Genomic DNA, 25,746 nt, shown 5'->3' on the forward strand with positions numbered 1-25,746 from the left:
ATGGCAGGAAATGATGATGCAAATGGGTCTCGAACCAACACCGGTGCTGCTGTATCAATGGAGGAATTCCAGCAGTTACGAACTCAAATGAACCAATTGATGGAGCAGCTGCAAACCCTCCAGCACCAAGTGCAAACTGAAGCGGAGTTTCCACAAAATGATGCCGATTTTGATGATGCTGCCGCTGCTGCATTGGAGGGTGAAGCTGCACGTCTTCAAGCTGAGGCGGCACGTCGAGCTGCTGGCCGTGGACGTGGCGCTGCTGGTCGCGGCCAGGGTAATAGATTGGGCAATAACGATGCTGATAATGTTCGGCACCACATGTTTGGTCGTGCGCGGTGCATTCCTGTTGGAGGTGCTCAAGATTATGATGCAGATTCTGATGATGATGGTGGAGGAATGTTTGGTGACCTAGATGACCACCGACATGGTGGCAATTATGGCCATCATGAACGACGTCGTGTTGCTCCTGATCGTCGTCGTGATGATGACAGTTTGGGCAAGGTTAAAGTGTCTATTCCTAAATTCAATGGCAAGGAGAATGCTGATGATTATTTTCAATGGGAGACCAAGGTTGATCAGATCTTTGATTTATATGATTATGCTCCTGAAAAGAAGGCAAAACTTGCTGCTATTGAGTTCACAGGTTATGCCATCACTTGGTGGAATCAAGTCCGTGCTGAATTACGTCGTGTTGGACAAGATCATATTACTTGGGAGGAAATGAAGCGAGAAATGAGGCGTCGTTTTGTTCCTGCATATTACTCTCGTGAGCTTCATTTGAGGCTGAAACGGCTCTGCAAGGTAATCGTAATGTGGATGAATATTATCAAGAAATGGAGATGTGCCTACTTCGTACAGGGATCACTGAAGATGAGGAGTCGTTGATGGCTCGTTTCTTGGTTGGCCTAAATAAATCAATTGCTGATAAAGTGGATATGACTAACTACACAAATCTAACAGAATTAGTTCATTTTGCAAAAAGGGCAGAAAGGCAGCTTGCTGTGTCTTATAAAAATAGTGTTTCATTTTCATCTCATAACAGTTCTACTCCATGGCACCATTCACAACAGCAAGGATCTGCGACGCACACACCTTCATCTCGTGGAGCTCCTCGTTCTGTTTCATCTTCCGCCAAACAATTTGATGCGAAAGGCAAAGCTGTGAGTTCCAATCAGTCCAACTCCTCTAATGCAGCAGCCCAAAGGAAGACAAGTAAGATTGAGTGTTTTAAGTGTGGTGGTCATGGGCATAAGCAAGCTGAATGCCCCAATAGGCGTGCTATTATAGCACTTGCTGACGGTTCTTATGACTCTCAGAGTGAAGAGGAGGACGAGCCTAATACCATAGCATTTGCAGATGATACTATTGACACTTGTGAGTATAAAGCAGAGGATGGTGAATATGAGCTGGGCTTGAATTGTTTGGCCATTCAGTCTATTCAAGATTTTGCTCAAGATGACATATCCCAAGCTGTTGTTCCTCCGCATCCAGAAGAGATCACTAATGCTGATTTTGACGAGTTGCTTGCTGATTACAATGATTTGGAGGCTTCTAGTTTTTCATGACAAGATTGTCCATTTGAGCCTGCTACTAATTCCACCTCAAGTGCTTATACTGTGAGTACACTAGATCATTCTTTGGTGGTTCGGCGAGTTCTTTCGATTCAATTAGTTGCTGCTGAGCAAGGGCAGCGCCATAATTTGTTTCAATCACGATGCAAAGTGAAAGGACAGGTGTGCAGATTCATAATTGATGGTGGGAGCTGCAACAATATTGTTAGTGCTCTGCTTGTTGAGAAGCTTGGCCTGCAAACACGTCGCCATCCGCACCCGTATCATATGCAATGGTTGAATAATTCAGGGACAGTGAAGGTTTCGTCCATGGTCCGCTTGTCATTCTCAATTGGTGACTATCATGGCGAGGTTGACTGTGATATTGTTCCTATGCAAGCATGCCACTTACTTCTGGGTCGTCCATGGCAATTTGATGTGGATTCGGTGCATTTTGGTCGGTCCAACAAATACACATTTATTCACAAAGACAAGAAGGTGGTTCTTGTTCCATTATCTCCAGAAGAAATATATTCTTCTGATGTTGCTCGCATGAAAAGAGAGGAGAGTGAGAAAAGAACACTATGTGAGACCCACAAAAATAGTAAGGGAGAGACTCCTAAACCATCCAGCCACATAAAGCCTCATGCAAATACAAAACTGCCACGACAAAATGAGTGTTTATTTGTGAGCAAGAGTGATTTGAGAGAAGTGAGGAACACCACAACCCCATTCTTTGTGCTCCTGCACAAGGAGGTCCTATTTTCAACTAACGACTTACCTTTGTCGCTGCCTAGTGTTGTTCTTCATTTATTACAGGACTTTGAGGACGTTTTTCCCGATGAGGTGCCGGCTGGACTTCCTCCCATCCGCGGCATTGAGCACCAAATTGATTTGGTACCTGGTGCTTCTCTTCCAAATCGTCCAGCCTACCGCACCAATCCCGAAGAAACAAAAGAAATTCAGCGACAGATTAAAGAGCTTTTGGACAAAGGGTATGTTCGTGAATCCTTATCACCATGTGCTGTTCCAGTTCTTTTGGTCCCAAAGAAAGATGGGTCTTGGCGCATGTGTGTTGATTGTCGTGCTATCAATGCTATAACTGTTAGATATCACCATCCCATTCCAAGGCTTGATGACATGTTAGATGAATTGAGTGGCTCAACTATTTTCACCAAGATCGATTTACGTAGCGGCTATCACCAAATTCGCATGAAAATTGGTGATGAATGGAAGACAACATTTAAGACTAAATTTGGTCTATATGAATGGCTTGTGATGCCCTTTGGTTTGACGAATGCTCCTTCAACTTTTATGCGCTTAATGAATCATGTTTTAAGAGCTTTCATTGGAAAATTTGTGGTTGTTTATTTTGATGATATCCTGATCTATAGTAAATCATTTGATGAACATCTTGTTCATATCTGTGAAGTCCTTGCTGTTTTGAGAGCAGAGAAATTGTATGGAAATATTGCTAAGTGCACCTTTTGCATAGATCGTGTTGTTTTTCTTGGTTTTGTTGTAACTGCAGATGGCATTCAGGTTGATGAAGAGAAGATTAAAGCGATAAAATATTGGCCTACACCTGCAAATGTGAGCCAAGTTCGAAGTTTCCATGGTCTTACAGGTTTCTACCGGCGATTTGTTAAAGATTTCAGCACCATCGCTGCACCCCTTAACAATCTCACAAAGAAGGATGTTCCATTCAAGTGGGGACATGAACAAGACCAAGCCTTCAACGAGCTGAAAAGAAAGCTTTGTGAAGCACCGCTGCTACAACTACCAGATTTTGGTAAGACCTTTGAGATCGAATGTGATGCAAGTGGTATTGGCATAGGAGGTGTCCTACTTCAAGAAGGTAAACTTGTTGCCTACTTTTCTGAAAAGTTAAATGGTCCACATCTGAACTACTCTGTCTATGACAAAGAGCTTTATGCCTTAGTTCGAGTTTTGGAAGTTTGGCAACATTATTTATTACCTAAAGAATTTGTAATCCATTCTGATCACGAAGCTTTGAAATATCTCAAAAGCCAAGGCAAACTGAACCGTCGACATGCGAAATGGATTGAGTTCATTGAAACATTCCCCTATGTTGTAAAACATAAGCGTGGTAAAGATAACATTGTTGCAGATGCTTTGTCAAGAAGATGTGTTTTGGTTACACAACTAGATACAAAAAGTGCTTGGTTTGGAATCAATTAAAACACTTTATGCTGATGACTCTGATTTTAAAGAACCTTTCTCTAATTGCATTGCTGGAAAAGGATGGGATAAATTCTACATGCATGATGGATTCTTATTTCGGACTAACAAACTATGCATTCCAGCTTGCTCGATTCGTAATGTTCTTTTGCAGGAAGCACATGCTGGTGGGTTAGCTGGTCATTTTGGTGTCAAAAAGACATTGGACATGCTTTCTGATCATTTCTTTTGGCCACATATGAGACGTGATGTCCAGCGACATGTTGAGCGCTGCATAACCTGCTTGAAAGCTAAGTCCCGCCTTAATCCCCATGGTCTCTATACTCCATTACCAATTCCAAATATACCTTGGGAAGATATATCCATGGATTTTATTCTGGGGTTACCTCGGTCTCAAAGGGGGAGGGATTCTATTTTTGTTGTTGTTGATCGCTTCTCTAAGATGGCACATTTTATTCCATGTCATAAGAGCGATGATGCTTCACACGTTGCTGACTTGTTTTTCAGGGAGATAGTTCGTTTACATGGAGTGTCGAAGACTATTGTTTCAGACCGGGATACAAAATTTCTAAGCTATTTTTGGAAGACATTATGGGGTAAACTTGGCACGAAGTTGTTATTTTCCACCACTTGTCACCCACAAACTGATGGGCAAACTGAAGTTGTCAACCGTACCTTATCTACAATGCTGCGTGCTGTGCTGAAAAAGAATCTGAAGATGTGGGAAGACTGCCTTCCACATGTTGAATTTGCTTATAACAGGGCAGTCCATTCAACAACAAATTTTTGTCCATTTGAAATTGTTTATGGTTTTAAACCACATACACCCATGGATCTTTTGCCTTTACCATTACAGGAACAAGTTAACTTCGATGCAGCAAAGAGATCAGAATTTATTAAGAAGCTACATGATGACACAAGAAGGAATATCGAGAAGAAATCTGCACAGTATGCAAAACAAGCGAACAAGGGTAAGAAGAAAGTTACATTCCAGCCCGGTGACCTCGTGTGGTTGCATCTACGCAAGGATCGATTTCCCCAACAACGCAAGAGTAAGTTATCCCCTCGGGGTGATGGTCCATTCCAGGTTCTCCAAAAGATAAATGATAATGCTTACAAAATTGAGCTTCCCCCTGAATATTCCAATGTGAGTACAACATTCAATGTCAAAGATTTGTTTCCATTTGTTGGTGAGTCTGAGTCGAGGACGACTCCTTCTCAAGAGGGGGAGGCTAATGAGGACATCCCTAGCATCCACTCTTCTCCACCTCCTAATGAAACTGCATCTGATATAGTGGGTCCAATTACAAGGCGCAGAACCAAACAATTGGAGAAGGAAATGCATTCTCAGGTGAACGCTAACCTTGTGTTAAATAATCAGATTATTTTGAATGAGCCTATGCTTTTGAGTACTTGTTTTAATGTTCTTAGGAATGATGGAGTGCACGAACGGGCATGGGATGATGATGGTTTCTGCCCTCCAAATATATGGACTAAGGAGCCTGGACGTGCATAGAGAGGATGGACCATTCAGCTACCATGCAGATCAGTCGTGGATGTGCAAAGCAAATAAATTCGTGAGTTAGGAAAGCAGTCAGCAACCAGGTTGCTGTTCACACACGTACAAGCATGCAGAAGAATACCAACCATCCAAAGAGTTCCATTAGGCCAGGCTATTAATAGAAGGAGAGCTACGACTTCCCACTGCATGTTCTCATTTATTTTATCCAAACTGAAAACTCCACTAGTGCTATATATATCCATGTAATAGATGACGAGGGGATCTTTTTTTTGACTGCCACTTCAGAAATACAAACTCTTTGAGTTTTTCTTTTAACGTGAGTCTTGAGAGGCTTGCAAACTTGTTCTTTCGATTCCTGAGGGAGTTGTAGAACGCCGAACTGCGGTTCATCCAGTTTGTGCCTTCACGTCTACACGGCGTGATTGCGTGGGCTATTTCGTCGGTACGTGGAAGGGTGATTGTCTCGGTAGTTCGTCGCGTTTGCAGACTCGCGGTGCACTGCCTCTTCACCAGGTCACGCAGCGATAGTTATCAAGATCACGGATCCTTCGAGAAGATCGGGCCTCAACTACTCGTCACACGTGATCCATAGACGTGTGCTCATCAAATGGCCCTGGGGAGTGGAAGTAGCGTGCCAAATTTCGAGGGAAAGAACTTCGCCTATTGGAAAGTTCGCATGACGAGCTATGTTTAGGCTATTTCCCCCGAAGTTTGGCTAGACGCCTTCATTGGGTTTGATCAATCTTTTACCGAACAACAAGTTAGGTAGTATGCTAAGGCCAAAAGTTTTCTCTAGAGTTAGGAGCAAGAAATTCGCTCATACGATTTGGACCGCTCTTTGTAAAATTCATTAGGGTTCTAGAAGAATTCGTGAAGAAAGATATCATATGCTTATGTATGCTCTTAATCAATTCAAGATGCTTCCAAATGGGTTATGCAATGATATGTATTCTAGAATGAATTTGCTTATGGAAGAAATTAATTCTATTGAACTCACTCAATTGTCCGAAGGAGATGTAATTCTTAGGATCTTGATGGTGCTTCCAAATCCAGAATATAACATTGTCATCTCTCTTCTTAATGAAAGGGACATCAATGACATGACCGTCATCGACGCCATTGGGAAAATATGTGCCCATGAGATGTTCTTGTTTGGAGACCAAGAGTGCTCATCCAAGAAGAATCTTGCTCTCAAGGCGAAGATGATTGACAAGAAGAAGAAGAAGAATTTTTCATCATCAAGTGAAGGCAATGAAGATGATGATGATGATGATGACTCCGATACTGAGCTTGCTCTCCTTATGACAAGAACCACAAGAATGATATCCAAATTCAAAAAGAAGGGCTACAACTATGACCCTAAGAAGAACAAATTTCATCCAAGAAAATTTGACAAGTTCGATGACGGAGAAAAGAAGAAGTGCTACAATTGTGGTAATCTTGGCCACATGTCATATGATTACCCTCATCTTGACAAGATAAACAAAAACAAGTCCAAGAAGATTGATATAATTAAGGATGGGGACAAGGACAAGAAGAATAATCAAGACAAGAGGAAGAAGAAGCTCTTCAATAAAAAGGGTGGAGGCCGCAAGACCTATATTGTTGGTGAATGGGTCTCGAAGAAAGCTCAAGTGATGATTCAAGTGATGATGAAGACAACAACTTGGCAGGCCTAACCATCGCCAATGATGACCCACCTTTACCTCCACCACCTATGAGCCTCATGGCAAAAGGTAACAACAAGGTGAGTAGTGAGGAAGATGCTAGTAGTGATGATGATGGTCTTTCTCCTAACGATCTATCTAAGCTCATGAATGACTATGCTACTATCATCAAGAAACAAAAGGCTAAAATCAAGTCTCTTGAAAATGCTAATTCTATACTTAGTTCTAGTCATGATGAGTTGCTTGCTAAATACAATGATGTGCTTAAAAAATATGATGAAGTAGTTGCTTCTAGCAAGTCTTTTGAGGCTAGTAATAAGCAGCTAAAACTTGAGCATGTTGACTTAAAATACAAATATCAAGAACTTGAGTTAGCTTATGATGCCAATGATACTAGATTGAATGAATTGACTACTATTGATGTTTTTAAGGTCAATGCATCTACTTCTTGTGATGCTCTTCTTGATATGCCATGCTCCTTTTCATGTGATAATATATCATCTTCTAAGACTAACCATGCAAAGAAGTAAGAGCTTGAAAATGAGATTGCAAGTCTCAAGTCATGTGTGTCCCGGTTGACTAAGTAGGAGTATAAGCACAAGAAAATTCTCATGAAAAATGCATTGTACTACAACAAGAGAGCCCTTGGATGCTTCCCCCATCCCTGTGTAAAAGCTTACCAAGACACCGGAGATCAAGAATTGTTTCATCAAGGAAGTTGGTTTATATTGCCAACATTGCCAAGTCACCGGTCACCACACGAGGGAGTGTCTAATTCCTACTTGACCCCTTCCTACTTTGCCTTCTAAATACAAGTCTACTTTCAATGATCATTATTTCTTATTGCATAAACTTAAGAGTGGTAAAATTATGGCAAAATTAATTAGAACACAAGCTAAGGGCAAGCTTACTAGGCAACTTTGGGTGCCTAAAGCTCTTGTGTCTCACATGAAAGGTATCAAACTTGGTTGAGTACCTAAACAAAAAGCTTGATCCCATGTGTATAGGTCAACTACAAAGCCGGTGAAAAGTATTGGATGCTTGATAGTGGATGTACACAACATATGACCGGCAATGTAAAGATGTTCACCACACTAGAAGATAATATGGGCGATCATGACAAAGTCACCTTTGGTGATAATTCTAAGGAATATGTGGTAGATTTGGGTAAGATAGCAATCTCCAATGATCTCTCTATTTACAAGATTCTTTTAGTAGATTCGCTTAGCTTTAATTTGCGTTCTATAGCTCAACTATGTGATTTAGGCTTCACATGCTAATTTAGTGATGTTGATGTTGTCATAACTTGCAAGAATCATAATGATCTAATATTTAAAGGCTTTAGACATGGATATATCTATCTTGTCAACTTTTCCTCTAATGAAGCTAACTTGACTACATGCCTCTTCATCAATACATTTATGGGTTGGTTTTAGCATCGTCGACTTGCACACATTGGAATGAGTCAACTCAAGAAGGTGTTCAAAAATGGAATGGTAGTTGGTTTGAAAGATGTCATATTCGAGAAGGACAAGTTGTGTAGCGCTTAGCAAGTGGGGAAACAAGTTGCAAGCCCTCATCCATACAAGTTCATGATGTCTACATTAAGACCTTTGGAGCTACTACACATGGACCTTTTCAGACCAACTATCTATAAAAGTCTTGGTTGTAATCTCCATTGCCTTGTCATTGTTGATGATTATACAAGATACACTTGGACATTCTTTTTAGATGACAAGAGCAAGACCGTTGGGATCTTCAAAAAGTTCATGAAGATGGCTCAAAATGAGTTTGAGGCCACAATTGTGAAGATCCGGAGTGACAACGGGACAGAGTTCAAGAATACTCAAGTTGACGAGTATTGTGATGATAGAGGCATCAAGCATGAGTTCTCATCAACCTACAGCCCTCAACAAAATGGCATGGTGGAGAGAAAGAGCAAGACCTTGATCACTCTTGCAAGAGCAATGTTGGATGGGTATGGTACGACGAAAAAGTTTTGGGCGGAAGCAGTCGACACGGCATGCCATGCATCAAATAGAGTCTATCTCCACCGACTATTGAAGAAGACATCATATGAGTTTCTCATTGGGAGGAAACCCAATATCTCCTACTTCAGAGTGCTCGGGTGTAGGTGCTTTATCTACAAGAAAAGAGAACGCCTAGGCAAGTTTGAAAAATATTGTGATATTGGTTTTTTGTTGGTTATGCATCTAACTCCAAAGCATATCGAGTATTCAACAATGCTACTAGTTTTGTTGAAAAAACATGTGATGTGGAGTTTGATGAATCTAATGGCTCCCAAGGGAAAGGTCTTTCATGTGATGATATAGGTTATGAACCCTTGAGAGAAGTAATGAATATGATAATTGGGGATATCAAGCCTAAGGTGAATGATGAAGATGTACGTTCTACTTCCACTCCACACACCTCCATGGCACCCCCACATGTTGAAGATGAGGACCAGGATGATCAACTACTTCCATCACAAGATGTCCATATCTCTCAAGAGGAAGCTCAAGATCGAGCTCAAGATGTTGCACCACCGCAAGATACACCTTAGGAACCACAAATGAAGCATACACATTTTTTTTCAAGGATCACCCCATTGACTTGATCATTGGGAGTCCATCTAGGGGAGTACAAAATCACTCTCGTTAATATGCTTTATTTTGTGAACATTACTCGTTTGTCTTTTGTTTGGAACCCACACATGTAGATAAGGCCCTTAAGGACCTGGATTGGGTGATGGCTATGCAAGAAGAACTTCACCCACATTAAAGTATGGATTCTTGAGGAGAGGACTCAAGACAAGAATGTGATTGGAACAAAGTGGATCTTCCACAACAAGCAAGATGAACATGGTATGATGGTACGCAACAAGGCAAGACTCATCGCATAAGGTTTTGCACAAGTAGAAGGTTTGGATTTTGGTGAAACATTTTCTCCCGTGGCAAGGCTTGAGGCCATCCGTATCCTTCTTGCATTTGCTTCACATCATAACATTAAGCTTTATCAAATGGATGTGAAAAGTGCATTCTTAGATGGCTTCATTAATGAACTTGTTCATGTTGAACAACCCCCCAGTTTCAAAGATCCTAGATATCCTAATCATGCGTATAGGTTGCACAAGCCGCCTTATGGACTCAAGCAAGCCCCAAGAGCTTGGTATAAATGCCTACGTGACTTACTCATTAACCAAGGATTCAAGATCAGGAGGGTGGACACTATATTATTCACAAAGATCATTGACAAAGAGCTTTTCTTATGTCAAATTTATGTTGATGATATAATTTTTGGTTCAACTAACAAAGAGTTTTGGAAGGAATTTCGTGATATGATGTCTAGAGAGTTCGAGATGTCGATGATTGGCGACCTCAACTACTTCCCTGGATTTCAAGTCAAGCAATTGAAGGAATGGTCGTTCATCCATCAAGAGAAGTACACGAGGGACACCCTCAAAAGTTCATGATGGATGATTGCAAGCCAATCAAGACTCCAATGCCTACGAATGGACATCTCGACTTGGATGAAATGGGTAAACCGGTTGACCAAAAGCTTTATCGTTCTATGATTGGGTCACTTCTTTACCTTACCGCATCTAGGCCCGATATTATGTGTAGTGTATGCATATGTGCTTGCTTTCAAGCTAATCCTAAGAAATCGTATCTTAGCGTGATTAAAAGAATCCTTAGATACCTAAAGCATACACCTAACATAGGCTTATGGTACCCGAAAGGTGCTAGTTTCTTACTATTGGGTTACTCGGATTCGGACTTTGCCAGATAACATGCGGATCGTAACAGTACTATGGGTTGGTGCCACTTGCTAGGGTGATCCTTAGTTTCATGGAGTTCTAAAAAGCAAAACTCGGTAGCCCTGTCCACCATGGAAGCTGAATACATAGCCGCCAGAGCATGTTGTGCTCAAATCCTTTTTATGTTGGGGGAAAATAGACTAGCCTGAGGATAATGGTTGGCGATCGCTATCAAAGGTCCCTCCAGTGCCTTTGTCCTCCGGACTCAGCAGGAGACCTTACCCCCAGAGGCTGTGGACCCCTTCGGGCCGTATCTCCGGCATGTACATGGCCCTCTGAAGACTCGAAGCTATAGTAAGTTCCCCCAGAGCCTTCATGCTCTGAACTCAGCAGGAGTACTTATCCACGGAGGCTGCAGACCGCTTCGGGCCGCCCCTCTGGTGCCCATGCGACCTTCCGAAGCCTAAAGACGCAGCCAGTCTCCGGAGATAATATTAGGGAAGAAGGAACACCCCACTGCAGCCGACTTGACGCAAGGTGACGGGCAATTAATGCGATGCAAGTGGTGCTTATCCTGACACCCCAACACGATGCAAGTCATCTTGACACCCCAGAATAGCACCGCAGGGGCGTAATTGGCAAACGACTCACCCCTCAGAGGGCAGGCACCAAAATAGTTACCACGGTAGATATTTATTTTCTATGTAGGGTAAAAAGGTAGTTATCCAGTATAAGGTCCAGTAATTCGACCAGGTGCTAGATATTTGTACATCGTGATAACTTGTACAGTAAGCTACGTACTACCTTATAAATAGGGCGTCGTGGTCACCTGGATGGTTGAGAAAAAAAGGAACGAGCCTGCTCAATACAGCATAGACGAGCCTAATCACAAAGTTTCTGTGTGATATTCCCCCTAGCCCGGTCCATATTTTTACTATCAATACATTCATGGTGTTCCTTCCTCTCAAATTTCATCTCCAAGCTTGAGTCTCCCTCCATAGAAGAAACTCTCGACGTACTTGCTGGGGCAAGACGAACTCTTGCTCCAACAGTGGCACCATCCATGGGGACACGAACACAGAAGTGCCAAAGAGAGGTAGGGATGCACCAGAAAAACTACCAATGCGCTAGCCGCCATATCCACCGTTGCAACCATGCAACCATATATCTGGTTGTCTCAGCTGTGCACATCCCGTATACCCTCTAACCTCACTGTCGTATGGGACAGCGTTCATCCGACCTTGACGGACCCAGAACCTTGGGTCAGTACAGAAACTCCAAACAGCTTGGAGCCAAGGTCGCAACCAAGTACGCCACCTTCCGGTGGTTCTAGGCGGTCGAACCCCAGAATGTTCCCGATGGACTTGGTCCCAAGGTATCTCCTTCGACAGCACCTGGGACGCCCCAGGTGAGCCAACACCTTCGGATAATCTGTCCACCCAGCGTCCTCCTCGGGCCCCCTGGCAAAGGATGGTTCCGAAGAGGCGCAATGCTCCAGAGTGTGCAGACACTACCAACACCTCCCATGCAGCCCTCGTGACGCCAACCGCACGTGGGGAACCCCAAGTCCGCCTCGTCTAGGGAGGCACAATCGAAGACACCCCGGCTTTGAGAATCGGTTCACCAAACGACCCCGATGGTCTCCCCGAAGGAAAAGAGGCCCTAAGGAAATCACAGGCTTCGGGCCACACGGTCCCTGGCAGCGACCTCAACGTTAGCCAAAAGCTCTGGTACCACAGGAAGCATACGAGTGTATCCTACATGGACCAGGGCGCCGCCACAACACCAACGACTGCCGAATCATCACGACCATCCGGGAAGACTACCTCAAAAGACAAGCAGAATACCTGGCCATGGAGGGAACCAGCGAAGGACGACAGAAGGGTCGGAGGCCTGTGGTAAGCTCCCGGGTAGATCCCTGGCCCTCTGACCCGCTCCATCGCCGTCAACTCTGCTACCAACAGTGCAATATCCTAGCGACGAGGACTGAGTCAGAGAACGGTGCCACCTGGCTCCGGGCGAATCACCTCCGGAGCCGGGTAGCGGTTAAAGGCCTAGGGGGTCGAGGACCACCTCTCACTCCTAGCCATCGGCTTCTCCTTTGGCACGCCATCACCGGGCTCCGAACGGGTTACCCTCAGAGCCAAGCAACGACTAAGGGCTGAGGGGGTCGAGGACCACCTCTCCCACCTGGCCTTTGGCTTCTCCTTTGACACATCGTCGTCAAGCTCTGGACGGGTTACCCCCGGAGCCGGGCGATAGCTAAGGGCCAAGGGTGTCGAGCACCTCCTCTCCCGCCTAGCCTTTGACTTCGCCTCTGATACTCCGTCGCTAGGCTCCGGGTGGATTACCTCTGGAGCCGGGCAACGGCTAAGGGCCGAGGGGGTCAAGGCCCATCTCTCTCGGCCTAGCCGTAGTCTTTGAGGCTTTCAAGCCTCATAATAGAAGCTTTATTCTGGCAAAGGTACACCCACTATTATCTATAGATAGTTTACCCAGCTGGTCTATCTTTCGTATAGTACGATAAAAATATATTGGAGACCTCCAACCTTACTGCTAGAAGCTTTCACAACAGATAGCCATTGGGTAAAATGGTAGATCTAGATTATGTCCCTGTTTAGCAGTAGAACTTAAGTTACATCTTCCTTTGACATGAGTTATGAGTAGTCATATGACCTACCTATATCATATAGTGCAATTAGCTCCTTGTTGCCAACAGTAGACTGCAAAACTTAACTAGTAATGTAACCATGCAATACCCATGCTTGTAGTTGCGCTGCATGCCTAGGTCACCCAGAGGGCAGATTTTGCCAGGGTGTCCTGGAAGGCATTGCATAGCTTCGGTAGTGTCGAAGCCACGCCCTAGGGGATGACCCCGGTTGGTGATGCAGTGCTCTAAGGAATGCTGTCCCAAAGAATTCTCATTGCACGACATGCCTGCACACCGCTGGCACAACAAGCCTAGGTCACAGCGAAGGCATCAAGCCTAGGATTCCTGGAAGGCGTTGCATAGCCTCGATAGTGTGTAGATGCTGGTTATCAAGGGACTTCCTTGGTAATGTAGTTGCGGCACCCCCAACAGATTTCTTCGGGAGGCGTGACATGCCTATGCACCTATAGGCATTGCTTGCCTAAACCTAAATTCACCTGAAAAGGTTTCCCGGAGGGTAAGCTTTGCCCTGTTAGGCAGTGGAGCCCACACACCTGCAGCAGAACAGCATGCCTAGGTCACCCAAAGGGCAGATTATGCCAAGGTGTCCTGAAAGGCATTGCACAACCTCGGTAGTGTGGACGCCACATATCTTGGGATTACCTTGATGTGAGGATGCGATGCTCTGAGAAATGCTGTCGCAAGGAATCCTTGTTGCACGACATGCTTATATACCCCGAGCGTAGCATGCCTAGGTCACCGTGAGGGCATCAAGCCTAAGATTTCCTGGAAAGCATTGCGCAGCTTTGGTCGTATAAATGCCACGCACCAGGGCACACCCTTGGTGGATAGTGTTGCGTTGCATCCGGGGCGTTTCCTTGGGAGCACGACGAGCCTTCACGCTGCGGGTGTAGCATGCCTAGGTCACCTGGAAGGCAAGGCTGCCTAGGTTTCCTGTAAGGTATTGCGTAGCCCCGGTAGTGTGTAGAGCCTTCAGCATTAATACATGCCGAGGGGGATACAAAACCTCCGGCAAAAATGGAGAGTCTTACAAAAGGATATAAAACCTTTGGCAAAAACGGAGAGTCTTACAAAAGGATACAAAACCTTCAGCAAAGATGGAAAAATAATACAAAACCTCCGGCAAAAACGGAGAGTCTTACAAAAGGATACAAAACCTTCAGCAAAAATGGAAAAATAATACAAAACCTCCGGCAAAAACGGAGAGTCTTACAAAAGGATACAAAATCTCTAGCAAAAACGGAGAGTCTTACAAAAGGATACAAAACCTCCGCCAAAAAGGAAGAGTCTTATGAAAGGATACAAAAACGAAGAGTCTTACCAGAGGACACAAAACCTCCGGCAAAAGTAGAAAGTCCTACAAAACCTCTAGCAAAAATGGAGTGCCCTTTACAAAACCTCCGGCAAAGACAGAGAATCCTACCAAACCTACGGCAAAAACAGAGAGCCCTTCACAAAACCTCCGGCAAAGGCGGAGAGTCCTACTAAACCTTCGACAAAAGTGGAGAGTCCTAGAAAATCACCTGCAAAAACGGAGAGCCCTTTACAAAACCTCCAGCAAAAATGGAGAGTCCTACCAAACCTCTGACAAAGCGGAAGGTCTTACAAAGCCCCGGCAAAAACGAAGAGACTTCCGAAAATCAACGAGGCAGAGCGTCTTAAAAAAAAACCTTAGCCAAACAGTCTTGCAAAAGCTCCATCAGAAACGGAGAGACTTCCACAAACCTTCGCGAGGCAGAGCGTCTTACAAAAACATCCACCAAATAGTCTCACAAAACCTCCGCCAGACGGAGAGGTTCCAAAAAAACTATCGGACAAAATCTCGTGGCATCTTGAGGGCAAGCACCTCCGTGCCTAAGGGATATGAAGCCCACTAGACCCTGATAGGTGCAACCAACAGACCGAAGAGGTATGGCTCGCATGACTTAGACATATATGGTAACAGGTAAAGTCACTACCCTATAGTCTCATCTAGAGACACAATTCATACGTCGTTTTATGAAGGTCATGCTAACAATAAGTAAGAGCCCACTCTACGTGGCACGGGAAATAGTATGGTATCCCCAGCTGGTTGTTGCAAGAGCCAGGCAACGGCTAAGGGCGGAGGGGGTTAAGGACCACCTCTCCCATCTAGCATTTGGCTTCGCCTCCAACACGCCGTCGCCAGGCTCTGAGCGGATTACCTCCGGAGCTAGGCAGCGGCTAAGGGCCGAGGGGGTTGAGGACTACCTCTCCTGTCTGGCCTTCTGCTTCGCCTCCGACACGCTGTTTCCAGGCTCCGAGTGGATTACCTCTGGAGCCGGGCAGTGGCTAAGGGCCAAGAGGATCGAGGACCACCACTCCCATCTAGCCTTCGACTTCGCCTCCGACACGCCATTGCTATGCTCCAGGCGAATTACCTCCGGAGTCGGGCAGCGGCCAAAAGGGACGAAGACCACCTCCGGACCTTATCTCCCAAGGTTCCAGATTGGCTTTGCTAGGTCAGAAATCTAGAACAAATTTGGAAGAAGGCCCTACCAGCGCCAAGCCCGAGGAGCATGCGATAACCAGAAACAACGAGGTTGCCACCACTTCGCCTGGACCTCCTTAGTTACCCTGCGTATCCACCACCGTCAAATTCCCAAGGCCACCTCTCCCCCAGAAGGAATGAAACCAGCGATGATCTATGTGAAGGCTCGGCATATCAGTCCTCCAAAAAACTAGCCATTGCTTACAAAGGGGACGAGGAAAAGTGGCTCGAAGGCACGAAGGCATACAGACACGCGGTCCCCTGCTCAAAGGACCCCCTCACACTTCGGCCCAAAAAGAGATGCAATCGCCCCCAAGAGTCCAAATTATATTATTAAACAAATCATGCATCCGGAGGACGTGTACAAAGAAGCAAACAATACAAGGCTGCTGCTAAGGAGGCAAACTCTGAGAGTGCAAACGAGGGGGAGAAAGAGTACAAGGTGGCAAAAGACAACTATGACCCACGGTAGGGCCATAGTCAAACGGCCCCCCCGAAGGCCACCTTCACCTCCTACGGATCCCTGCAGGGGCCGCATATGGAGCGGTGTATATCCACGGCCTGCCACCACAGAAGCTGATGCAATAGCCGACCCTCGAGATGTCAGAAGACGAGGAAGAAACAGAAGCAGCCACCGTTGGGCCCTCCTCCCGCTTCTTCCCAGCCCTTGCCGCTAAAATCCACTCCTCCTCGTCACTCTCTCTCCGCAGGAGATCCCATTCGATCCCCGCATTATCATTGAAAATATCGATGATCTCGATAGGCATGGTCTCCCGAACCAAGGGTTGGGTACGGTCAATAGGCAGATGTCCGCCCCGTAGGGACGAAAGTCAGACGGCCACCGGCGCCACCACCGGTGGCCGAAACGGCCTAGCCCCAGTAGAAGTAGTCGAGATCATCAATGTTTCCGAAGATGATGGGGAGGAAGACGATGCCATATTCAAAGACAAGTTAAGTGTTCGCTCATGGGGCGATGATAGATCCAGTCGGATGACCCCCGCTTTATACCCGAGCGAGTGGCCACATCCGCCCAGGAAGATAAGCAGAATCAACTCGACAATGCTCTATGGCGTCCATCATTAATATCTAGAGGCACGTGCCCATATCCCGGTCATCCCACTGACACATGGCAACATCCCACGGCAACTTCTCATTTTCTCGCGCGAATGTCCCATCACATTAATGACCTAGACCCCTTTCGACGCCTACCAAGGGCGTGGGCACAAGACCCTAGACGAACCCATGCATTATCCAGTTAGAAATGTACTTGTGACACATCCCATCCTACCATCCTCAAACGGGCAAACGTAGGGATTCCCTGATCCCACACGTGATCCCCCACACTGACAAACTAAAATGGCGAGCAGACCCATCAACAAAATAGTCTGAAGAATCTAAATTGGCCTCAGCATGGACCTTGGAATGCATCACCTCCATTGACACCCCTCCGGCCTCGAGTCCCGATACCGCATACTCCAACTCCAACAGGCTCCGGAACGTACCTCCTCTGCTAATACATCTTCGGTCTTTGACTCTGACTTCGATGCCGGCTGCACCTCCAACCTCAGCATAACCCCAGGGTGTGCCGCCATCACCACTGCACCATCAGCATTGAGCTTCACCGTCAACGCCAGCAGTTTCCACCAAAATACTCCTCGGGGACAGGGATAGCCTTCGGGTATTCATGCTACCAACCCAAGCTGGAGTTGGTTTTTCTCTACATCCTCTCACCTCTCCGAACATCAAGGCCAGAGAATGAGGGGGTACTGTTAGGGAAAAATAGACCAGCCTGAGGATAATGGTTGACGATCACTATCAAAGGTCCCTCCAGTGCCTTTAGCCTCCAGACTCAATAGGAGGCCTTACCCCTAGAGGCTCCAGACCCCTTCGGGCCGCCTCTCCGGCACGTACATGACCTTCCGAAAACTCGAAGCTACGGCAAGTTCCCCTAGAGGCTTCGGTCTTCGAACTCAGTAGGAGGCCTTATCCTCAGAGGCTGCGGACCCCTTCGGGCCACCCCTCTAGTGCCCATGCGGCCTTCCAAAGCCTAAAGACGCAGCCAGCCTCTGGAGATAATATTAGGGAAGAAAGGACACCCCTCTGCAGCCGACCTGACGCGAGTTGACGGGTGATTAATGTCGGTGCAAGTGGTGCTTATCCTGACACCCTAACATGATGCACGTTGTCCTTACACCCTCGACAGAGCGGCGCTGGGCCGTAATTGGCAATCAAATCACCCCTCAGGGGGCAGGCACCCAAATAGTTACCACAATAGATATTTATCTTCTATGTAGGGTAAAAGGTCCAAGATAAGGTCCAATAATTTGGCCAGATCCTAGATATTTCTACATCGTGATAACTTGTACACTAAGCTACGTACTACCTTATAAATAAGGGGTCGTGGTCACCTGGAAGGGGAGAGAAAAAAAGGAAGGAGCCCACTAAACACAGCACAGAAGAGCCTAATCACAAAGTTTTCCTGTGATATTCCCCCTAGCCCGGTCCATATTTTTACTATCAATACATTCGTGATGTTCCTTCCTCTCAAACTTTATCTCTAAGCATAAGTCTCCTCCTTATAAGAAACTCTCACCGTACTTGCTGGGGCAAGACGATCTCTTGCTCCAACAACAAGGTGAGAAGTGAGGAAGATGCTAGTAGTGATGATGATGGTATTTCTCCTAACAATCTATCTAAGCTTATGAATGACTATGCTACTATCATCAAGAAACAAAAGGCTAAAATCAAGTCTCCTGAAAATGCTAATTCTATGCTTAGTTCTAGTCATGATGAGTTGCTTGCTAAATACAATGATGTGCTTAAGAAACATGATGAAGTAGTTTCTTCTAGCAAGTCTCTTGAGTCTAGTAACAAGCAGCTAAAACATGAGCATGTTGACCTGAAATGCAAATATCAAGAACTTGAGTTAGCTTATGATGCCATGGATCCTAGCTTGAATGAATTGACTACTATTGATGTTGTTAAGGTCAATGCATCTATTTCTTGTGATAATCTTCTTGATATACCATGCTTCTCTTCATATGATAATATATCACCTTCTAAGACTAACCACGCAAGGGAGCAAGAGCTTGAAAAGAGATTGCAAGTCTAAAGTCATGTGTGGTCCTGTTGACTAAGGAGTATAAGCACAAGGAAAGTCTCATAAAGAATGCATTGTACTACAACAAGAGAGGCCTTGGATGCTTCCCTAACCCGATGGATAAGCTCATGAAGACACTGGAGATCAAGAATTGTGCATCAAGGAAGTTGGTTCATATTGCCAACATTGCCAAGTCACTGGTCACCACACGAGGGAGTGTCCAATTCCTACTAGACCCCTTCCTACTTTGCCTTTTAAATATAAGTCTACTTTCAATGATCATCATTTGTTATTGCATAAGCTTAAGAGTGGTAAAATTATGGTAAAATTCATTAGAACTCAAGCTAAGGGCAAGCTTTCTTAGCAAATTTGGGTGCTTAAAGCTCTTGTGTCTGACATGAAGGGTACCAAACTTGGTTGGTACCTAAAAAAAGCTTGATCCCATTTGTGTAGGTGAACTACAAAGCTGGTCAAAAGCATTGGGCGCTTGATAGTGGATGTACACAACATATGACCGGCAATATAAAGATGTTCATGTCACTAGAAGATAATGTGAGTGATCATGACAAAGTCACCTTTGGTAATAATTCTAATGCAAATGTGGTAGGTTTGGGTAAGATAGCAATCTCGAATGATCTCTTTATTTTCAATGTTCTTTTAGTAGAGTCGCTTAGCATTAATTTATTTTCCGTAGTTCAACTATATGATTTAGGCTTCACATGCTTATTTAGTGATGTTGATGTTATCGTAACTTGCATGAAGCATAATGATCTAATTTTTAAAGGCTTTAGATATGGATATATCTATCTTATGGACTTTTCCTCTACTAAAGCTAGCTTGACTATATGCCTCTTCACCAAGACATCTATGAGTTGGCTTTGGCATCGTCGAGTTGCAAAAATTGGAATGAGCAACTAAAGAAGGTGTTCAAAAATTGAATGGTAGTTGGTTTGAAGGATGTCGTATTCGAGAAGGACAAGTTGTATAGCGCTTGTCCAGCGGGGAAATAAGTTGCAAGCCCTCATCCATACAAGTCCATGATGTCTACATCAAGACCCTTGGAGCTACTACACATGGACCTCTTTGGGCAAACTACCTACAAAAATCTTTGTGGTAATCTCTATTGCCTTGTCATTGTTGATGATTATACAAGATAGACTTGGACATTCTTTTTAGATGACAAGAGCAAAGACCATTGGGATCTTCAAGATGTTCGTGAAGATGGCTCAAAATGAGTTTGAGACCACAATTGTGAAAATCCAGAGTGACCACAGGATGGAGTTCAAGAATACTAATGTTGACAAGTATTGTGATGATAGAGGCATCAAGTATGAGTTGTCATCAACCTACACCGCTCAACAAAATGGTGTGGTGGAGAGAAAGAACAAGACCTTGATCACTCTTGCAAGAGCAATGTTGGATAAGTATGGTACGCCGAAAAAGATTTGGGCGGAAGCAATCAACACGGCGTGCCATGCATCAAGTAGAGTCTATCTCCACCGACTATTGAAGAGGACACCATATGAGCTTCTCATTGGGAGGAAACCCAATATCTCCTACTTTCGGGTGTTCAGGTGTAAGTGCTTTATCTACAAGAAAAGAGAACGCCTAGACAAGTTTGAAAAATGTGGTGATATTGGTTTTCTTTTTGGTTATGTATCTAACTCCAAAGCATATTGAGTATTCCCAAGGGGAAGGTCTTTCATGTGATGATGTAGGTTATAAACCCTTGAGAGATGCAATGAAGAATATAGCAATTGGAGACATCAAGCCTAAGGTGGATGATGAAGATATACGTTCTACTTCCACTCCACATACCTCCATGGCGCCCCAAGGTGATGAAGATGAGGACAAGGATGATCAACTACTTCCATCACATTATGTCCATATCTCTCAAGAGGAAGCTTAAGATCAAGCTCAAGATGTTGCACCACCGCAAGATACACCTCAAGAACCACAAGTGAAGCGTACGCATTTTTTCAAGGATCACCCCATTGACTTGATCATTAGGAGTCCATATAAGGGAGTACAAACTCTCTCTCGTCAATATGCTTTATTTTGTGAATATTACTCATTTGTCTATTGTTTGGAACCCACACCTGTAGATGAGGCTCTGAAGGATCCGGATTTGGTGATGGCTATGCAAGAAGAACTCAACAACTTCACCCTCAATGAAGTATGGGTTCTTGAAGAGAGGCCTCAAGACAAGAATCTGATTGGAACCTAGTGGGTCTTCCGCAACAAGTAAGATAAACATGGTATGGTGGTACACAACAAGGCAAGACTCGTCGCGCAAGGTTTTGGCGAAACATCTGCTTCCGTGGCAAGACTTGAGGCCATCTATATCCTTCTTACATTCGTTTTACATCATAACATTAAGCTTTATCAAATGGATGTGAAGAATGCATTCTTAAATGGCTTCATTAATGAACTTGTGTATAGGTTGAACAACCCCCTAGTTTTGAAGATCCTAGATATTCTAATCATGTGTATAGGTTGCACAAGACGCTTTACGGACTCAAAAAAGCCCCAAGAGCTTGGTATGAACGCCTACGTGACTTCCTCATCAACCAAGCTTCAAGATCGGGAGGGTGGACACTACATTGTTCACAAAGATCATCGACAAAGTGCTTTTCTTATGTTAAATTTATGTTGATGATATAATTTTTGGTTTAACAAATAAAGAGTTTTGCAAGGAATTTGGTGACATGATATCTAGAGAGTTTGAGATGTCGATGATTGGTGAGCTAACTACTTCCTTGGATTTCAAGTCAAGCAAATGAAGGAAGGGATGTTCATCCATCAAGAGAAGTACACAAGGGACATCCTCAAGAAGTTCAAAATGGATGATTGCAAGCCAGCTAAGACTCTAATGCCTACGAATGGATATCTCGACTTGGATAAAACAGGTAAACCGGTTGACCAAAAGCTTTATCATTCTATGATTGGGTGACTTCTTTACCTTATCACATCTAGGCCCAATATTATGTTTAGTGTTTGCATGTGCGCTCACTTTCAAGCTAATCCTAAGGAATCGCATCTTAGCGCGGTTAAAAGAATCCTTAGATACCTAAAACATACACCTAACATAGGCTTGTGGTACCCGAAAGGTGCTAATTTCATACTCTTGGGTTACTCGGATTCAGACTTAGCCGGATGTCGTGTGGATCGTGAGAGTACTACAGGTGGGTGCCACTTGCTAGGGCGATCCCTAGTTTCACTCGGTAACTTTGTCCACTGGGGAAGCCAAATACATAGCCGTCAGAGCATGTTGTGCTCAAATCCATTATATGAAACAAACCTTGTTAGACTTTGGTGATCATCCAGAGAAGGTTCCACTCCTTTGTGATAATGAGAGTGCCGTAAAAATTGCAAACGATCCCGTTCAAAACTCTCGCACAAAGCACATTGATATTCGCCATCACTTCCTTAGAGACCATGTGGCTAATGGTGATATATCTCTTAGTGGTGTAAGGTCAGAAGATTAATTGGCGGATATCTTCACAAAATCTCTAGATGAAGCCATCTTTTGTATATTGCGAAGTGAGTTGAACGTGATTGATACTTCTAACGTCATGTGATGCCTTGTCATATAGATGCATTCTTGATAGTGCTTGTCTAACCTTTTCAAGATAGTGGTGAACATGGGTTTTCTTTGAGATGGTGGTCCCCTAATTTCTCTCAAGGTATGTTGAAGGGTTCACCATGAAGAAGCTTGAGAAGGGAAGTAATATGACAAGATAGATTTATTTTATGCTATGCATTCACATGCCATATAGCTTGAACTCTTGTTTACTTTCATGCACTTGTTATACACCTCTATGAGTGTGATTATAAAGACATAAATGCTTAATGCCTATTGTGTCATGTCCTAGTTAATTTAAAGTCTTAATCTAGTGAGAGCAGGATCATTCTCTTCTCACCGGATGATCCAGTGCTTCCTTCTTTTTCCTCAGCGGATCATCCAGTGCTCTTTGAGTCATCTAAGTTATCCCTGAAAAGATCCATTGCGTATATCTGTTGTGCAAATCAGAACCAGCGGATAACCCGGTGTGTGAAAGTGCATGTTCAAGTCAGAAAAGGTCCAGTGGTTGCAAAGGATCCAGGACTGAACCTTCCGGTGTTAAGTCAGTGGCAGCAAAAATCAATAGTTCTGAATTTCGTCCGGTGCATGTGTCCGATGTTCAGTGGGACATCACTGAAACATCCGATGTTCGAAATAGGTCCCAGCTCTATTTTGATATGCTCTCTGGAAAAAAATATGTCCGGTGCTCAGTACTCAGCATCACCTATCATATTTAGTTTCGTTCTCAGCCAACCCCTCTCAGTCTTTCACTTGCGCGCGCCGCCTGTACTCGCCTAATCACCGTCCCCAACCTCTCGCCACCACCTGCTCACCATTGCTCCACCGCAACCATTATCGCCGCTGTCACCTGCTCTCCCGGGCGCCGTCGTCATGCTCGAGCTTGCCGCCGACGTCTCCAGCTCCTCTCCTGCCTCTGAGCTTCCCTCTCCGGATTCTCCTTCCTCCTCTTGAACATGGTGAGCGCAATATCGGTCAAATCGCTCCATATTGCAAACCCTAGATTAATTTTGAGGCAAATTTGACCAATTTTTGATGAATTCAATGCAAATTCCCTTCAATTTGTTCAATTCCATGCAATTTGAGGGCATGTTCTTTTGTATATGTGCTTAATTGCTCAAATCTTTCAAATTCCAGATAATTACATTCAAAATTTGCTCATTTCACTCAAATTCTAGCCACATCCGAGCAAATTTTTGATCGATTGCTGAAAGTAGAACCATATCCTTTACATTGATCATGTGTTAGGGCAGGGAAATGATCTATTTTGTCTATATCATGCAAATTTGCCCCAAATTCATATGCATTTTGAGCAATTCATTCAAACTAAAGTCATATCCTTTGAAATAGATCATTTCCCTGCCGCAAACTTTAATCCTTAGCATGTTCATCAAAATTCTCCTAATTTCTTGCTTAGGATTAAGTTTTGGGTCAATTTCTTGCAAATCTTATAACCAATTTATTCGTCATCTTGTTACCATCTATCTATCTGTCAGATGGGTCGTGAGTGCACTGACACTGGCAAGGGCATGGCCGTTGAGAAGCCAAAGAAGAAATCAAAGGCTCAGAAGGAGTGGGATAGAGCCATTGCATTAACTGAGGCAGTAGACACCCAGCGGGGTTTCGTGATCCGCGATGACTCTTCTACTCTACGTCGGTCCACCCATACCCGTCCTACCGGGAGGTTGGGATTGACGCCTTTCGTCTAGTCAGGTAGCCGGAAGAGGGCTCGTCCGGAGCCAAAGCCAGTTGAGGTGGCCGAGGAGCAGTCAGAGCATCAGCAGACAGAGCAGCCACAGGCAGAGGCAGAGGTCAGAGGTCAGATTGATAGATGTGACTTCGTATAAGTCCTCGAGGATTAAGAAGCTGCGTTTTGTGTTAGTCGAGGAGTGGTTTCCTGGGGTCAGGGATGATGGAATTGATCCTAGGTTCTACACAGTTCTGTAGGCGAGCTTCTTCCACTCCTATCTTAGGAAGAAGATCAGTTTGAGCCAGCATAAGACGCTCAACTGGCGCTATATGCAATCAGCTGCAGGGGGAGTAGATGTGAGGCAGCACATTGACGCCTTCCCTAGACTTCCATCTCTGCTCACTAACATCGATAGATATGTAGACTTGGTCAGAGTGTTCTACGCCACAGTGTGGATTGCACCAGACAGGAACTTCATTCAGTTCATGTTCTAGGGAGAGACTTTCATGTTATATCGGAACAGTCTGCTTGAGGCTCTAGGGGTTCAAGCGAGTTCCAAGTATCTGCACAAGGTCGTTCATCCGAACGCCGAGTCCCCTTGCTGTCCTTTGGTTGGTGGCATCTTCCCCACCGATGAGGAGATCAGGTCGCTCTTTAGACAACCCTTCCCTCCAGGTTCATTGCGACTGCCAGATATGCTGACACCTGTAGCAAAGGCCGTCCACATGGCCTTGAGACGTAGTTTGCTGCTGAGGATCAGCTACAGAGAGGCCATCACCAGCCTGCAGCAGTGGTTGATTCTGTCTATCCTCACTCACCGTCGTTTTGACATCATGGATCTGAGCTTGTGTGAGATTGAGGATGCCATAGCAGAGGGGATGTCTTTGGCTAGACAACAGTCGTACATGCACTTCATATCACATTTGCTTGCTCACTCCATACGATATCCCGAGTTCCTCGAGACCAATGAGGAGTCCCCCACGCGCTTCAAGGAGTATGCTCCTTCGGCTCTTACAGACAAATGCCATGGTCAGTGAGCCATGGTTCACGCTTAGGAGATGATCCCAGTTGATGAGCAAGAGAGTGCAGCAGTAGGGGACCAGGCCATAGAAGAGGCCGAGGCAGAGCTTCCTTAGTATATCTTCAATGTGGACAGCGATTTGGACTCAAACGACATTGAGTACTTTTCTCCGGTCGCTAGGTCACATGATGCCAAGGCAGAACGATCTTCTCAGGCTGCTCCTCCTGTGCCCCCTCCTGCACAGCCTTCAGAGCTTGCCCTGATTCTTGAGCAGATGCAGTAGCAGCAAATTGTTTAGTAGTAGCAGATCGAGCAACAACTTGCAGCACAGGCAAAGATGCAGGCGAAGCTTCAAGCCGACATGATTCGCCAGCAGGAGTAATAGATGGTTTTCTTACAGTCGCTTCACCAGCAGCAGCAGGCCATGTTCTCAGGGCTTCAAAAAGACCGAGAGAACAATGCTCACTTGTT

General features: G+C 44.8%; 1 pseudogene; it reads left to right on the forward strand.

The window, feature by feature from the left end:
- Positions 1–25,291, forward strand: LOC133907201 (uncharacterized; annotated as a pseudogene).
- Positions 25,292–25,746: the final 455 nt, after the last annotated feature.

Source organism: Phragmites australis, chromosome 24, assembly GCF_958298935.1.
Source record: "Phragmites australis chromosome 24, lpPhrAust1.1, whole genome shotgun sequence".
Lineage (NCBI taxonomy): Eukaryota > Viridiplantae > Streptophyta > Magnoliopsida > Poales > Poaceae > Phragmites > Phragmites australis.